This window comes from Populus alba, chromosome 7 (assembly GCF_005239225.2).
Source record: "Populus alba chromosome 7, ASM523922v2, whole genome shotgun sequence".
Taxonomy (NCBI): domain Eukaryota; kingdom Viridiplantae; phylum Streptophyta; class Magnoliopsida; order Malpighiales; family Salicaceae; genus Populus; species Populus alba.
The window spans coordinates 10,842,973-10,862,223 of NC_133290.1; the positions used below are offsets into that span (position 1 = coordinate 10,842,973).

The following is a 19,251-nucleotide window of genomic DNA, read 5'->3' on the forward strand; positions in this document are numbered from 1 at the left end:
CAAGTTAAAATCAAGTTTATGATAAAGCTTAGCTTTTAACAATAAGGTCAACATGTTTTTTAGTTTTTAGGGATCAATATAGAATTAGCAAAACATCTTTTAAACTTAAAACGAGTTTAATAATATGCTAACAAGTTTTTTGCCATGTTTGCATAAGGTTTTGAAACTTGAATTTTAACGATTAGATTGATGTGTCTCTCAATTTTATAGATTGATAAGTTTGGAAAATAATTAGGATAGTACAAGGATACATACAAAGATTTAAAAAAAAAAACATATTGCTAAGGTAGTTTTTCTATGAAAAAGATACAATAACTGTGATTTTTATCTTTCTTTATACTTACTTAAATTTCTTGAACTAATTTATATTTTAGAATTCTTAGTCTCTTTTAAAACATATGACTAGAGATGATTCACTATTCTAAAGCATAATCAAAATCAATGGTAAAAAAGTTACTTTTGAAGACAACTAAAAACAAAAAATCATTTGAGTTGGGAATATTAAAGGTAAGTTTATACTGACCAAATGAAACTTATAATCATCCTAGGTTTTATTAACATTAAAATGAGATGATCAAGCTGATAATAAAAATACTTGAAAGGATATTAATTTAATTTTTTTAAAATATTTTTTTTGTTTTTACAATAATAAAAAAAATTAGTTGATGTATTTTTTTATATTGAAGATTGGAATGTAAATGCCATTACTATAGAAATTAAAATGATTATATGAAGGACTTGATGTAGAAATATCATCGCAGTGGACAGCTGTAGATAATTTGAGGAATCTGCTCTAAAGAATTATTCTAATATATAGTTGAACATTATTATTTTTTTTTCAATATGAAGATAGTGGTTTCTACTAAAATGCTATACATATTTTAAAATAAAGTTCAATTATACAATTATTTTCCTGATTGACTTTTATTTGTATCAATTAATGAGATAAAATCAATTCCTACATGGAGCCTGATTTGAGAATTTAGGAGAGTTTTGTTTTATCTTTTAAATTTTTGAAATGACCATCTATTGCTTAAAAATCGTCTTAAATTGTTGTTATCCAAAGAAAATTACTTAAAACACCATATGTTTTGAGCATGGAAATATTTTTGCTTTATATTTTAAAAAATTATGTTTTATATCCTAGGTCAATGCCAACTTAATTTTTTAGTGAAAACATAAAAATATCCATCTCTTGGTTTTTATTTTTTTATCCAAATTTCTATCTCTTTTTCCTTTTTATCCCATTTTTATACTTTTGTATCTTTCTCCTCCCTCCTTCCTTCTCTCTCTATATTGCCTGACTAAACCAGGTAAATGAAACCACACCCATATGTTCCTCTCTCTTTACACCACCAACCCTACCACTTCCCTAATTAAATAATAAAGTGATGGATAATATGAAAGAAAATGAAAAAATTTCTACTACATACAGCACATAATATATATTAAGGAAATCAGCAACATTTTCACGGTATCAGAGCCTTCGATAGATTAACATCTTTTGATATGTTTCATGCTATTTTCTCATGGCCAAGACTTTCTCTTTTAATACCACGGTCCATATGGTTACCATTAAACTTCCAGCGACAAATTACTTGCTTCAGAAGAGCCAACTTACTCCTCTTATTTACTGTCAAAACCTTTTTAATTTCATTAATGGATCTCTGCCAAAACCTACCACAACCATTGAAGGATCTTTGTCAAGAACAAATCTGAAATTCCTGAAATTGAAAGCTAAAGACCAATAAATTTTGAGTTTCATTCTCCCTTCCCTCTCTGAAGAAGCCATAGTTGTCACAATAAGCTTTACTATCTTCTATAATGTTTGTTTGGCTCTTGAGCGTGTCTTCAACCATGGACTTCTATAATGTTTGGTTGGCTCTTGAGCGTGTCTTCAACCATGGATTAAAGACTCATGAAATACATCTCAAAGATGAGTTGCAACTGATGAAGAAAGGATCTCGAATAGTTACAATATTTTCCTAAGATTTCAAAACCCATTGTGATCAGTTGTTGGCCATTGGACGTCTTGTGGATGAAACTGAGAAATCCCATTGATTTCTCTATGGCCTTGGCACTGAGTTTTCTGGTTTCCCCTCCATGCAGTGGCGTTTTTCTCGCTGCCTCCTTTCCATGATCCAGTTCCATTGGATGAGATTTATGACATTTTCCAAAAATCATTGGAATCTAACTCTTTCTCTTCTACAACTTTTATAGCAACACGTAACTCATCAAGTCATGGACATCGGTCCTAAAAATGTCGCCCTCGCAGTGGTTCTCATGGCATATCAGGACATTATCTCACTAGTAATTAACAACAGTCATCACTCTACTCTTTCTAGTTGCAATTGACTTCCCTACAATTCAAAATGCCAAATTTACAAAAACTAGTGTCACACTACTGATATGTACAAGAATCACTATAGTAGGTCATATCCTTCTACACACCTGGATGAAGCTTTCCAAAGTTCTTGTTCCTGAACTGATGGTTTTTCCCTTTCTGATTGGTATTTTGACACTAGTGCCTCTGCTCAGATGATACCAAATGCGACATCCCTGAACTATTCTGAACAATATGGTGGTAAATACAATGTTGTTAAAATGAGGCCTCCTTACTTATCACGCGCAATGGCTCTTCTCATTTTTTCTAATTTGCCTTCACTTGATGTTTTAGTCGTTCCTTGTCTCACCTAAAATTCATTATCCATCAGCAAGCAAACTTTTGATTTCCTTTTATAAGTTATTTTTATTGATTCTTCCTTTGTTGTTCAGAATCGTATCACATGAAAGATGGTGGCAACTAAAAAACATGATAGCGGCCTCTATGTAATAGAGCATGGCAATACTTCTTTTATTTATATCCTCGATAAATATGCCCTTAAGGCATCCCATGATTTGTGACATGCATATCTTGGGCATGTCCATCATTATGTTATCTCTCTATTAAATAAAAAACGATAGCTTCATTTCACATCAATACTACCCAATTCTTCCTTTTGTTCTACATATCTTCTTGTCAACAACCATAAGCTCCTGCTTTCAACAAATGCTAGTCGTTCTAATATTATTTTGGGTCTTGTCATGTACACTTTGATATGTAGGGTCTTTCTCTAGTAAAACCAATAATGAGTTTTTCATACTACGTTTTCTTTATTGATGACAGTTGAAGTTAAGGGAGAAGACATGTTTGGAATATATTCTGGAGGTTGTGATTGAATGAATCAGCCCTCCCCTCATGTAATATATATATATAGGTTTAGGGTTGTACATAGTACTAACCATGTAGTATACTACACATGATCAGAATCCTATATAAAGTAAATACATGATAAATATAAATATACATAATAAACATTCCATAATATGCCCCCTCAAGCTGAAGGAGGAGAATCCATATGAAGCTTGGATCGAAAATAAGTGAAGGACGCATGAGGAAGAGGTTTGATAAGAACTTTAGCAAGCTGATCCTTGAAGGAGATGAACTGAACCTCAATGTCCTTTTTAGCAACTCGATCACGAACGAAGTGATAATCTACTTCAACATGCTTAGTGCGAGCATGAAAGATAGGATTGACAGACAAGTAGGTAGCACCCAAATTATCACACCAAAGGATAGTTGTAGGAGCAGAGGAGAAATGAAGATCAGATAACAGAGCCCGAATCCATAAAATCTCAGCAGTACCATCTGTAAGAGCCTTATATTCTGCTTCAGTCGATGAATGAGCCACTGTGCGTTTTTTTCCAGACTTCCAAGAAATAGGTGTTCGGCCAAGATATATCAAGTAGCCACTGGTGGATTTTCTGTCATCAAGACTACCAACCCAATCAACATCCATAAAACCATGTAAGGAAAAAGAGGAACCTCGAGTGATGTGTAGACCATAAGATGACGTTCCTTGAAGATACCAGACAATTCTTTTGAGAAGGGACCAATGACCATCGGTAGACGAGTGCATAAACTGACATACTTTATTAACAGTATAACAAATATCCAGGCGAGTGAAAGTGAGATACTGCAAAGCACCAACAATCTGTCGGTAACGAGTAGGATCAAAATACTGAGTATCCGAGGACAACAATAGCTTAGAAGAGGATGAAGCAAGCGTATCAACAACTTTACACGAAGACATACCAGCTCTCTGAATGATATCGAAAGTATATTTATGTTGTGAGAGCATAAGTCCCATGGCAGTCTTGGTGACTTCAATTCCCAAAAAATAATGCACAGAGCCTAAATCCCTGATTTTGAATTCTGAATTCAGTAAGGTAATCAAGTGACGCAGCAGAGTGGAATTGTTCCCAGTAAGAAGAAAGTCATCCACATACACAAGCAAGTAAATGAGATCATAGCCATCAGAGTAAATAAATAGAGAAGGATCAGCATTAGAGGCACGAAAACCAAGAGAAATGAGATAATCACTGAGTCTGGTATACCACGCCCGGGGAGCCTATTTTAAACCATAGATAGACTTATGCAGGTGACAAATATGAGATGGTAGAGTAGGGTGAGAAAAACCAGGTGGTTGCTCCATATACACCTCTTCTAGAAGGATCCCATTCAAGAAAGCATTGTGAACATCAAGTTGATGAATAAACCACCCACGGGACACATCAATGGTAAGTACTAACCTCACAGTTACAAGCTTAACAACCGGACTGAAAGTCTCAAGATAGTATATTCCTTCTTTTGAGTGAACCCTCTGGCAACAAGACGGGCTTTATACATGTCAATACTACCATCCGCTCGCCGCTTGATTTTATAGACCCAGCGACTACCAACAACATTCATAGAGGAATAATAAGGAACTAAAGTCAACGTACCATTTGATTGCAGAGCCCGAATCTCATCTTGTATAGCTTACTGCCATGCCGAGTGCTGAGTGGTGTCTTTAAACATGAGGGGTTCATGCTCAGGAAATATAGAGCACATGGAAGCAGGGGACTGAGCAGAACGCACGGGAGAAGAGGACTGAGACACACTAAGATGCGCCTGTTTTGGTTGGCGTGGACGAAGTGTTATGTGGTGGCTACGAGAGGAGTTAATTGGTAGAAGGGATGGATTCTGAGAAACCTGCTGAAGATCAAAGTTAGATAAATCCACTACTAAATGCAAGCCAGGAGATAAGCCAGAGGAAGGACCCGATGTGAGACTACTAGGAGACCGAGATGGGGACACAACCGGAGAGGAGTCTACTGACAGTGGAATCACCGTACCTAAAGAAACAGAAACCATACTTGGAGAGTGATCAGTAGCATAATAAAGTGGAGATGAAGCAGAGGGATTGTTACTCACGGGACAGGGTGAAGGAGGTGAGGCAACAACCCTATAAGCAGGTGTTGGAGAAAGTGGCAGAGATGGGGTAGATGGAGTGGTCATAAGTGTAGGAAAAAGAGTTAAGGCTGGGAGTGCTGTTTGTAGAGATGAAGAAGGCAAGGACGTTGTCTGTTCAAAACATGCAAAGGGAAATGTATTTTCATGAAATTTAACATGCCGTGCAATATACATACGAGATGTTAACAAATCAAAATAACGATAACCCAAATGAGAGGAACTATAGCCAAGAAACACACACGGTGTTGACCAAAAATCTAGTTTATGTCGATTATAGGGACGAAGAAAAGGAAAACATAAACACCCAAAAATACGAAGAAAACTGTAATTAGGAGAAGATTTAAGCAAACGTTCAAAAGGGGTATAACCATTTAAAACAGCAGTAGGGATACAATTTATGAGATAAACAGCCGTGTCAAAAGCATAACTCCAAAATTTTAATGGAGCCTTACACTGACCAAGTAGCGTAAAGCCAGTTTCAACAATGTGACGATGACGACGCTCAACAGTACCATTTTGTTCATGTGTGTGGGGACAGATTAAACGATGATGGATTCCAATGGTTTTAAAATATGTGTTTAATTTCCTATATTCACCACCCCAATCTGTTTGAACGAATTTAATTTTGGTGTCGAATTTTCGTTCAACAAGGGCTTGAAATTGAAGAAAAATTTTAAACACGTCAGATTTAGCTGCTAAAGGAAAGAACCAGACATACTTAGTATAGGCATCCATAAAAATCACAAAATACCGATAACCGTCAGTAGATAACATAGGAGAAGGTCCCCAAACATCATTGAAAACAAGCTCAAGAGGAGCACAAGTTTTATGACCAGTAAAGCCTAACGACAGACGCGATGCTTTGCCTAAAGGACAAGATGAACAACTAAAATTAAACACTCTTGAAGTACATGCAACTTTATTATTTGATACTAGAGACCCTAAAATACGAGAGCTAGGATGCCCAAGGTGACGATGCCAAACATCAGCAGTGGAGGACACAAATGTAGATAGGAAAGCTTCAGGTATGGATGTTGCAGAAGACTCGGATAATACATATAGACCATCCCTACTCTGACCGGAAAAGAGCACCTCCTTGGTTATTAGATCCTTAACATAAAACACAGATGAATGAAATTCAAAAAATACATTATTCTCAATGCAAAATTTATGAACATACAATAATGGTTTTTTAATATGTGGGACATGCAGAACATTTGATAGGGTAAAAGTGTGTTTGGGAGTATAAAGTTTAGAATGAGCAATATATGATATAACAAGTCCATTACCATCCCCGACATGCAATTGATCACTACCAGTATAGGGCTCTGAACTCGTCATACTGGAAAGGTCCGGTGTCACATGTTGATTAGCACTCGTATTAGGAAACCGACCTGCAAAGGTGAGCTGAGAATTTTGAGTTTTCTAGTTTGTTTAAGTTGTGTAGAAAAGGATGATGAGGTTTTTTTTTTTTTTTTTTTTTTTTTTTTTTTTAAAAGATGTTATAGAAGACATGTATAGACGGTTTGTAAAATTAAATCATTGATTGACAATGATAAAATTTCATAGATAAGTTGAAAAATTATGCATCAATTAGTGAAGATTCAGAAAAAAAAAAAAAAAACTAGAGGATTGTTGGGAGAGTGACCACGAATCCATAACCAAATTTGAGAACCAGTTTTAGAGGCATGAGTGGAGGAGACATGTACTTGATCGGGGTGAGTATCATGGAGATTTTATTGATCCGCTTATGATGAGATACACATGGATTGATATTTTCTATCAATTCATGATGTTTATTTTGATGATAATTATGTTAATAATGGTAAATCAAATTGGCTAGAAAGTAACATACCGAAGTGTAGTATAATGTTAGGTCATCATGGTGGTGTATGGTTTGTCCAATTTGGGTGAGATATAAAACATTAAATACCCCTGAAAAGTAGTCATTCGAACAACTTTTTTAGGTCAAGACGTAGGGAATAATGAACAGTAACCAGACGACATATTGTCTGATTTGTCTTTTTACTATTCAAAACGACGCCGTTTTGGACTTTTAGGGTTTTAATTTGGGGGTTTGGTCAAAGTTCAATTTGGTCCTCCGACTTTTAATTTATTTCAATTGCAATTTTAATTGACCATAAACTTTCAATTTTATGTAATTTTGCTCATGTCAAACTTCATTGTTAGCCCCAGATTTCAACGTCTTTTCTATTTTGATCCTTGATCATGGATTTATGCAAATTGACCATTAAACTTTCAATTCTCTTTAATTTCCCTTTTGATTTAAATCAACTGAGACCCTAAAGTTCAATGCCTTTTCCAAAAAAGATCATTAGCTGTGAATTTCTTCAATTTAACCCTTAATTGACCTCAAAACTTTGATTTTCTTGCAATTTCACCCATCATTTGAACCAATTGAATTTGTAAAAATTAAGTTTGGTTCTCTAAAATTTCTATCTTTTAAGTTAAGCTTAAATTGGACACTCAAACTTAAATTTTCTCCAATCAAGTCTCTAATAAAATTAATTTGACCCATTTAAAGTATAATTAAGTCTTTGCATCTAATTAAATTCTTTAATTGGACCTAAATTAATTCTTAAACATAACTAAATTTTAATTTGGCCCATGATTAAATTAAATTGGTTTATTAAATATCTAATTATGCCCCTAGGCTTAATTGTTATGTAAATTCTTCCAATAATGATTTAATTTAACCTTGAATTTGTATTGTTTCTTCAGTCTTAGGTATAACAGGGTACAATTAGACTCCTAATTTCATGGCACCTTGATTTTTTTGTATATTTAGAATCCTGCTCAACCTATTTTTTTTTAATGCCAGTCTTATTGTTATTATTATTTATTATTTATTTTAAAAGGATAAAAGGGCAAAAATATGAGGAATAACTCAAAAAAAAGGTTATAACATTTGTCTTGGAAAAAAGTTTTTGATATTAATTCCTATAAATATAAGATTTCTTAGATTTAGGATTTTGAATGAAAACTTTGACATTAATCCTTTAAAACATGATATTTTTCATCGATTATTTTTATTTTTGATGAAAACAGAGTCAATTTTTGATTGAGCCTAAGATTAACATAAAGAAAATTAAGACTTGAAATTTGGATAAAACTAATTCTTTCTTAAATAATAAACCCTAAAAAAAAAACAAACTAAGCCGTAAAAAAAACTTCAAGTTTTTCTTCATTCATTCACCATCTTACCAAGCAAAAGCATACATCTAATCCATAAATTTTCATATTCATTATCAAAGAAATACACAAATTTTGGATTCAAAACATAACTAAATCCTATTGAACTTAAAATGTTTTTTTTAGGCACCATCATCTAAAAAGGCAAAACGCATTTCTAAACCCTAATTCTTCATTTTATTATTGAATCAAAGAAACATGCTAAATCTATATCATACTAAACCCTAAAAAAAAAAAACTTTAGGTTTCTCTTCATGCATTATTTTCTAAGAAAATAAAAAACACATATTTAACTCTAATTTTGTTTTTTTTATATTTTGGAATAAAAAGCATTTAAAATATAAATTAAACACAATTAAACCCTAAAAACACAAACTTTAAGTTTCCGTTCATGCATTTATTTTCTAAGAAAATTAAAACACATATTTAACCCTTTAATTTTTCATATTTTTGTGATAAAAAATATATAAAATCTAGATCAAACCCAACTAAAACAAAAAAAAACACAAACTTTAAGTTTCCATTCATGCATTATTTTCTAGAAGGAACCAAAACACATAGTTAGCCCCTATTTTTTTATTTCATATTTTGTGAAAAATAAAATAAAATAAAGATTAAACCTAACTAAAATTTATTAACACAAACTTTAAGTTTCCATTCATGCATTATTTTATAGGAGAGAACTAAAACACATATAAGTAACTATTTTTAGAAAAACCCTAAGGAATGAAAAAGAGGGAAAATGGGCCATGACTAACCTTAATGTTGGTTATAGATGAGTGGGGAGATGCTATGGTCCTTGGTGGCAGTGATAGTGGCTAGTTGGGGGTGATGATGGGTGTTTTTGGACGTTTTTGTCTTTTTGGTTTTAAGTAGTTTTTTTCTTTTAATCTCTATTTTTCTCTTCAATTACATCTTTGGTTAAATTAACAAATCCCTAAATTTTAGTTTTTTTTTTTATTCTTTGTTCTTTAATTTTTTTTTTTTATCAATTTTGCTCTAAATTTAAAATTTTCTTTTCAATTAAGCCCTATATTTAGGTACTTCTTAATTTATTCTCATATTATGGCATTTTATCTTAATTATCACAGTTGGAATTTAAATTACCGACATGGTTTTGGTTTATGGACTTCTGTAATTAAAACCATATTCCTCCCAACTTGAAAACCACTGATACTGGGAATACGTTCTCCTTTGACACTGGAAATATGTTTTTGGTTTTCTTATATTAATTTATCTATGATTTAATAAATTCAGGTGATGAGTAATCTAGCCTGTTTCATTAATAAAAATAATTAAAAGATTAAAGCCTCCTTTACCGAGAACCGCCCACTTTTGCTCATGTTTCATATGTGCTCTCCAATAATTAACCTTTTATCATTACCTCATGGTTACTAATCAGTATCTTTTCAGGTCATGCAAATCACCCTGCCGTTTTAGGATCTCTTGCTTTGAGAACTGCAGTTTATACGGCCTTAAGTTTACATTAAGAGACAACTTTCATTGCAGGAGATGCTAAATCTTTGATTGACACCATTCTCCCAAGCTCTTTCAATGATCCTTCAGCTGATTTAATCCTCCAAGAAGATGTTGCTGCTGTTTCAGGAGGATCGCGAACAATCATTCTTTATTTTGTCAAAAGATGTTGTGTTATCCACGCCATGTTGAGCATACCTGTATGAAAAAAATAAATGGTGTTTTGATTATTTGTATTGTTATGAGATGGATATTTTTTTGATTAAAATAGGTGTCTAGACTAGCTTGTATGTATCTCAACTAATTTCACGGACCATGAAGTTAACGATTATGTAACTCTTCAGTGGTCTTGAGGGGACTTGAACTTGTGATCATTTGGGAACAAATCCAAGATCTGATTAGCTGAGCTACATTTCAGGATTGAAATAAACGTTTTTTTGGTCGGATTGTTGGTGTCATAAGAAATGCAAGTTGAATGTTTATGCAGTATCCATCTAATTAGTTTTTTGTGCCAAGTTTATTTTAATTTTCAACTTGATTTTCCGCCCTTTGCCAATGACTTGTATTTTCTCTTGACTAACGACTTTAATGGCAGGAGAATATCATCAAATATTTTTTTATTACTGTTAATTAAAAGCTTGTATAACACGGGGTGCGTGGAAGCATCTAAACTTTGCTCACATGTTGCAAGACATTGACATCTCTTTAAAATTATCTTTTTTCCCAGAAAATATATTCATTCCCTTGCTTTCTCTCGTTTAAAGAAAATTCTCTATAATTGATGACTTTATCACATTCGATGCACTCCTAATTATGTGTTTTTTAGACGTAAAAGTGACTGTTTGTTCTATGCGAAGTCTTGCGAGAATTTTATATATTTTTTTATATAATTCACTCGTTGAACTAATTTTATTCTTGAACTTTTTATTCTAATATCCTCATGATAAAAATTGAATCCCAAATTACTCCAATATTTTTTCACTGATTCAATCAAGCACTGATGGAAGACTCCAGTATTTGCTTGCGCGTTTGGGAGTCTTCGGTGCGCTATATCTTTCAGGAGTAACTTGAAAGATAATGCTTCTGTCACGTCTTAACCGAACATTTCCTCAAATCAGCTAATTCTTGTCTTTAGCTTGTATCATTTTCACTTCAGAATTTGCAAAAATTTAGGAAAAGTTGAAGTGCGTTAAATAATATAGTTGTTCAGATTTCCCACGATTTGTCTTAAAACAGAACTTTCCCAGATTTGGAACGTTTTTAGGTCATTAGTTCGGCTAATTAACATACAGATTGGAACGTTTTTAGGTCATTAGTTCAGAGTTCAATGAAATTACTTGCAGGTGGGCTGCCCATTTCTGCATGCATAAGCTTTAGGGAGGTTAGATAGTGAGAAACTTCAAAAAAAGGTACGATACTTTAGTCAGCTGTTGATTCTTTTTTCCATTTTTTAATACTGCACTAGATGTTACTTGACCTAGTAAAATACGTCCCCCCTTTAATGTCATTTTGCAAACCTGTTAGTTTAATATATAAACCAGTTTTATATAACCCGCTGTCGGTAGGATTTCAATTTAATTTAAAAAAAAATATATAAAAAAATGTCGCAATATTATAAATGCGTATCATGGCTTTTTTAATAAATCAGAAATTTAAAATTTTGGTTTACGCTTAATAAAAGAAAACACACACAATACCAAATAATTAACAAATACAAACTGAAATATTGATGAAAAAATTCTTTTGGTATATTATGATGACTTTTACTGATATTTTTTTATAATATAATTAATAAAACTAACTAATAGGATGGAGTTAGGTACATAACTCGAGCTACGTATTTTTCTTCTATAAAGAACTCAAACAACGTCTAAGCATCCTTTTTCTACGTTACATAAAGAGTTTTTGTCCGAACACCTATCTAGTTAATTAAGATCCATATCTAATGATTTTCAATGGTTTTTTTTGCATGTAAAACATTATCTATTATATATATATAATTCTTGAATATTGAAACAATTTTCTACCATCATACGTGATAATGTTTGTTTTTTTCCTTCCATGGTAAATGTATCCTCTGATCAACTTGTTAGGATATTGTCATTTATTGGCAATACCCCACCACCAAGCAAGTGACCACCACCACCAAGCAAGTGACCACCACCAAGCAAGTGACCACCACCACCAAGCAAGTGGTAGCTCCATTAGTGCCACTAATGGTGGCATGTTGACCCCTCCATGATGACCATTCATTGCCTATAAAAGAGGCATGCAAAGAGAGCTAAGTGTGAGTGAGAGTGTGTGAGCATGTGAAGAGAATAGAGAGAAAGAGAGAGCTGCAAGGGCAGCAAGAGAGATGGGAGTTGAGTGATGAGATCTTTCTCCATGTATTTATTGTATTCTTTCTCTATCTTTAATAAATAGACTCTCTCCCGTGGATATAGGTGGTTTTGCCGAACCACGTAAAATATCGTGTCTCAGTGTGCTTACTCCTCTGATGAGCAAAGATCAGTTCATCACCAGTCGCCGGATTCCGCCCAACATATGTGATAATGTTTGTTTTTTTCCTTCGATGGTGAATGTATCCTCTGATCAACTCACATATGAACGAAGCTTAAATTCCTCTCTAACGATCTTAAGGATGGTGTCCCACATCAGCCTCATGAAATAAAATAAATTTAATAATTCTCAAGCTAAGATTGTCATGTTATCTTCTACCATGCTCTTAATTAAATCTAAATTATTGATTCAAATTAAATGGATATGATTTATTTTAAGTTAAAAATGACAACAATGTAACTAATTATTTTATTTGTTTGTCTAATGCAAAACATTTAATTCAAATAAAAAAGGAAACAAAAACTTAATTCCTTATTATTTTATCTTTATTTTTTTAATCCAATTCATTAAATTCTAAACTGATGACACAATTTAAAACATGACTCATATAATATGATTTAGTCATTGGAAAATTTTGGAAACTACTTAACTTATTGTTATATTTATTACCTAATCCAAATCATTGAATTCAAAACTAAAATGAGATTTGAAATCTAATCCTAATTGAGAAAGTTAGCATGCGCTTTTAATCACAACAAATCTGGGTGGCTAGAAGAAATTAATTCCAAAATAAATACTATATATGTGCACTCAGTGCATCAGGACTCTATCAATGATAGCTTGTGGGACACTTTCAATGGCATCACCAGGGCTTCTTGAAATCTTCTTAGCAATTGTTGCCCTGGCCATCTTTTGCGGTTTCGGCAACAAAAAAAAGAGGCTGCCGAGGAACTGGCCGGTTGTAGGAATGCTGCCAGATTCTATCCGGAACCTTCACCGGCCATATGAAAGGATCGCAGAGGTTATACAGCTAAGTGGGGGCAGTTTTATATACAAAAGCCTCTGGTTTTTTAGCCCTAACGTCTTGAACACTGTGGATCCAGCCAACATACATTACATAATGAGCTCAAACTTCTCAAACTTTCCGAAGGGGTCTATGTTCTCTAGAATATTTGATATTCTTGGAGATGGTATTTTCAATGCTGATTCACACTTGTGGAAGAATCAGAGGAAACTTGCTCACATGTTGATTAATGACCAGCAGTTTCAGAGGTTCTTGGTGAAGAGTAGCTGGAACAAGGTGGAGAAAGGGCTCATTCCAGTCCTTGAGCATGTGGCTAAGCAAGGCTCAGTGGTAGACTTACAAGATGTGTTCCAAAGGTTTACATTTGATATCACTTCCATACTGGTAACGGGGTATGACCCAGGATGCCTCTCCATTGAATTCCCTCAAGTTGAATTCTCAAAGGCAATGGATGATGCTGAAGAAGCAATATTTTATAGGCATCTCTGGCCAGAAATATTTTTGAAGCTACAAAGGTGGCTAGGGTTTGGACAAGAGCAGAAACTGAAAGAAGCTTGGCAAACGCTGGATCATATGGTAGCAGAATATATATCAAGGAAAAGGGAAAAACTCAGCAAGAAAACCACAACGATAGAAGATGAAGATGGTGTTGACTTGTTAACGTCATACATGAGTCATCCTGAAATCATGGGATTAAAAACAGACGACAAATTTCTAAGAGACACCATTGTAAATTTCTTTCTAGCAGGGAGAGACACCACTAGCTCTGCTCTTACTTGGTTTTTCTGGCTTGTTTCTCAGAATCCTCAAGTAGAAAGCAAGATTAGAGCAGAGTTAAAATCAACCATGCCAGCAGAAGAAAGGGAGAATTGGAGGCTATTTAGCACACAAGAGCTAAGCAATCTAGTTTATCTCCATGGGGCACTGTGTGAAACGTTAAGGCTTTATCCACCTGTCCCATTCCAGCATAAGGAACCTCTAAAGTCAGATGTCCTTCCATCGGGGCACCGTGTCGGTCCGAACATGATGGTGCTATTTTCCGTGTATGTGATGGGAAGGATGACATCAATATGGGGACCAGATTGCTTAGAATTTAAGCCAGAAAGGTGGATCTCTGACAGTGGAAAGATCAAACATGAACCCTCATACAAATTTTTAGCTTTCAATGCTGGTCCAAGAAACTTGTTTGGGGAGAGGTGTTGCTTTCACTCAAATGAAGGCAGTAGCAGCTGCTATAATCCACAACTACCAAGTTCACGTTGTGGAAGGCCACCCTGTAGCTCCTAGTAGCTCCATCATTCTTCATATGAAGCATGGCTTAAAGGTCAGTCTTTCAAGGAAATGGATCTGAAATCTGAATAGGTACTTTCCGTGATTGGAGTTGTGTTTAAATTCCTGTGGCTAATGTGTTTAATTATGCATGCCCGATTCTGGACTTTGATTCCAGAGTTTGTGCCTGCAAGTGTAAGCTTATTTCTTGCTCCTCCGCAAATAATTGTATCTGAAGGGCTTATGTTATCAATATGTTATTGAAATATTCATCATGGCAATGAAATAATTTTATGAGAACTGAATAACTCTTCCATGCTTACTTATGTAACGTTAATAAACTTCTTCAACTATGCGATTTTGAAATATTAATGTCTCTAGTTAACCTAACTGGTAGATACGCGCACTTGATTTTCTTTGGTGCTAAATATGTGGAAAATTGGATGAAACACTGATCAATAATTATTAAAGATTTAAAAATAGAGATGACAATGGGTATTCATGGGTGGAATTTTTTTATATTCATATTTTATTCATTATTTATTTCAAGTAAAAAATTTAAGATATTCATAAATTATCCATCAGGCCTCTGGTATCTATATGAGTATTCATTGTCAGATTATTATTCAATATTCAATAAAAAATAATATATATATATATATATATATATATATTAAATAATAAAAATTATACATATATCAATGTTTTATGTCAATATTAAGATAGTATATATCATATTATATTGAAACAAAATCTAAATGTTATGCAAATATATCTATGTAATATAAAATAATTATTTTGAGTCAGATTTGGACTGGTTTCACGTTTGAGTTTTGAGTTGAGTTTGACAATATTCATACATTATTCATTACTCATAAATTAAGATAACTATCCAAAAATTACCAACTCATTCAGGTTGATTTAGGGTAGTATTCATCTAATTCAAATTAAAATGTCATCCATATTTAGAAAGTGTTATGGTTGAGCTAATCTTGACCATGTTGATTGAGTGTGTATTTAGTAATGTGGTGCTTGATGTTTTTTTTAATTAAAAATATATCAAAATAATTTTTTTTTGACATCAACATATAAAAAATCATAAAAAAAAAACACCTAAAAAACATCAAATTTATAGCAGTTGTCTAAATAAAATGAGAGTTTTGGCAATACTTTGCTTTCTAGTGAAACACATTATGTTTTAAAAGAAACTACCTTGCTAGTTGTCGCACGTGTGCGGCATCGTGGCGATCGCCCTCCACACTCATGAGTGTGTATCTGGAAAATATAAAGAAACAAGGAATTCCTGTCTTTTTATCAATGAAAAATGGAATGGGAGTCGCCACCTAGTATTCTGGTTACTAGGAACCCTAACTGGTCTCATAGATCAGGCATGAAGACTAGTTGCGTAAAGGGAAGGTATTAGCACTCCAAATACGCTCTACCTAAGGTAAGCTGCATTGTTTTATTGTCTAATAAAAATCTAAGGTCTTATCATGTTGTTCTGTATATGGTTCAAGAAGAGCCTTTCTCAGTAAATAGGTTCTTATCTTATGGGGTAAAACTTAACCGTTCTAATGTCTATAAAAGAACTACATTTTCAATATCAGGAATACGTTTTACGTATAAATTCATAATTCCTGATATTAAAAGAAAACAAAATAATTTTTTTAAAATTATTGAAATATTAGCCAAGTTCTCGTGACTTTAATAAACTGGTTATTTAAAGCCAAAAATGCATGCTAAAACAAATTTTTTTTTGAAGTTTTCTTTGTTGAATGAAAACATGATGTAATTTTTTTTCTTTGAGAGACTTGGCCGTATGCATGAAAAAAATATATTTTTTTTAAAAAAAAGTTTTTGACGAAAACTGGGTGTTTTAATACTGAATTTGTATTTTTACGATATAAAAATACAAACCAATATTAAATAAAATTTAGTAAAAAAATACGCAGGGAAATCACAAATTTTCTTAAAATATTTTTTAATATATTTTTACTGGACTGGGCCAACTCATTTTGGGTTGAGCCAAACCCGACCCAAAAAAAAAAATACTGGCCCATCAGCTATAGGGCTGGACTCAGCCCAGCCGCGTGGGGCTAGGCTGATGTTCCAACCCGAAAGAACAAAAGGCTGGCTGCTGGTTGCTATGCTCAGTAACCACCTAATTATATTTCATTTGCTGCAGAACGTGAATTGCTCACGTTCTGCGTGCAAATGAAAACGAACCAAAAAATGGACAGCAGAGGGGGAGGAAGGTTACCTGGAATGAGGGAGCGCGGTTGCTGTCTCCGATGGTGGTGGTGGTGGTGGGTCATGGCTGAGGACGGTGGTTCTTCCTCTTCTCTTGTGTGCTTCCTTTTCACGCCGTTGCATTTCCTTTCTCTTCTCCTCTTCGTCTACCTCAGCTTCCCCCTATTTTTCTGTTCTTCTTTTATTATCTGCTGGTGGCGGTGGCAGCGACTGGGACTGCAGACGGTGACTGGGAAACCAAGTGGCAGCTGCTGTGATGGTGGTTCTGTGGCGGTTCTTCTTCTCTGTTCTGTGTTTTTCTTCTGCTTCGTTCTTCCTCCTGCTCCCTGTTTTATTCCTTCTCCCACTTTCTGGTTGTTCTTATGTTTCTGTGGTGGTAGATGTTGTTGACGATGCTGTAGGTGGCGGTGGTGTCCGAATGTGGCTGCAGATGGTGGTTCCAGGTGACGGCTTCTCCTCCTTTCTCCTCTGTTTCTGTTTTTCCTCTGTCTGTCTCTGTTTTTGCTTCTTCTTTTTCTCACGGTGCAGGGCTGTTATCAATGACGGGGAGGAAGGCAGCAGTTGGCAGTGGCTCTAGGGTGGCGCTGGTGGTGGCTATGCGAATAGCAACCGGTGGTTCTTCCTCCTTTCTCTCCTTCTTCGTTTTCACTTCCAAGACTTGGCAATGGTATTGACGGTGCTGCTGCTGTTCTTCTTGTCTGTGCAAAGGTGCAGCTTCTTCTTCTTCGCGGGTATTGCAACAGGGGGAGGAGGATGGTGAGAGGCTGAGGAAGAATTACAATGGCGTTGGTACTTGGCACTGCTGGTGGCGGTGGTGATGGAGGATGGCAGTGGTTCGCGTCTCCAGTTCTTTCTCAAATCTCTCCTTCCTTCTCTGTTTTCAAATGTTTCCCTCTTTTCTCTTTTCAAAACCTTTCGCCCCCCTCTTCCTTTTTTTCTTCTGTTTTGCCCGAGCTTCACTCCTCTAAAAAACAAACTCTCCCCTCTGTTTTCTGTTCTCCCCCCCTTGTGTCGCTCGCTCCCCTGTATTTATAGGTAGTTGAGGAGAGGTTCACCATACCCTGTACAAGCACAGGGCATGGTGGCCGGGGCATGGGTCTTCTGCTTTTCGTCATGGTGAGGGGGGCATGGGTCTCCTGTTTCTCCGAGAGTATGGGTTGTGTAAGTAGTTTAGGCAAGTGGGGAGGTGGAGAAGGAGATGTTAAGCGGGAAAAGGAGATTTAAAATCTTCTTCTTCCTTGCCTCTGCATGCGCAGGGAAGAAGGGGATAGTATCGTTTTAAACGATACTGTTTTAGTTTTTTTTTTTAAAAAAAGAAAATGTAATTGAAAAAAACCAAAAAAAGAGTTATGACACTGTTTTGAATTAAAACAAAGTAGTTGCTCTTTTAACCAAATTAAAGCAAAGTACAAAAATTACAGGCCCTTAAGACCTTAAAGAAAAAATATCGCATTCCCCACTCTAATGCATTTAGTTTTGTATAAGAATTTGCTTTTGTATTTATTCAAGAAAATTAGAGGTTTTCGTTGATATAGTTAGGTCGAGTTTGAGCTCATAATTATATCCATTCTAATTTTTAATATTTTACAAATTCAAAACCCGAATCATTCAACTTTTTTTTATCCAAGCAGGTTGGATATATTTAGCTGTGTTAAGTTTTTTTTGGAGATTACATATATCTATAAGTAAACTTATATTGCTAATTTTCATGGGTTGAGCTTAATTAAAACTAAGATTTTGACTTAATAAATCAACAATCAAATATTGTCAAACACACACTAAACTAAAGATTTTACCATCATTAACATTAGCATTTGTTAATAAGAAATTGAATGTTGGATAATTTGATTTCTCAATAATATTGAAAGGGCTATGCTAGAGTAACATAAGATGAGTGTGTTGTTTTTTTAGGAGAGAAGAATGTATATTAAATATAATGAGAGTATTGACATTTGGGATGTATTATGTTTTGCATTAATTCTCTATGAAAATATCATCTTTTTTATTGGTGTAGAAAGAGTGGAAAAAGAACGAGACATTTTGGATTCAATAGAGTAGAGGCTATAGACAAACCTGGTTGCAAAAGCTTAAATCCTCTGAATAAGCTACCTTGAATTTGTAGCCCTCGACCTTTGCACTCTCTCATGCTTGTTTGTCTATAACTTGCAATCAAACAGTAAACAAAGTTAGAAATAAATAAATTATAGCAACATATAGATTCAAAAGAGAAACAATAAAGGGATTAGCTGTTGTATTAAAATAAACAATTGAAAGAGAGATAGAGAGAGGAGGGAGGAGGGAGAGAGAGATTTGACTTGAGAGAGAGTTTACCATTAGGGTTTTG

General features: G+C 34.4%; 1 pseudogene; it reads left to right on the forward strand.

Annotated features, from left to right (window-relative positions):
- The first annotated feature begins 13,207 nt into the window (after nucleotides 1-13,207).
- On the forward strand, nucleotides 13,208-14,941 carry LOC118043534 (alkane hydroxylase MAH1-like; annotated as a pseudogene).
- The last annotated feature ends 4,310 nt before the right edge of the window (nucleotides 14,942-19,251 follow it).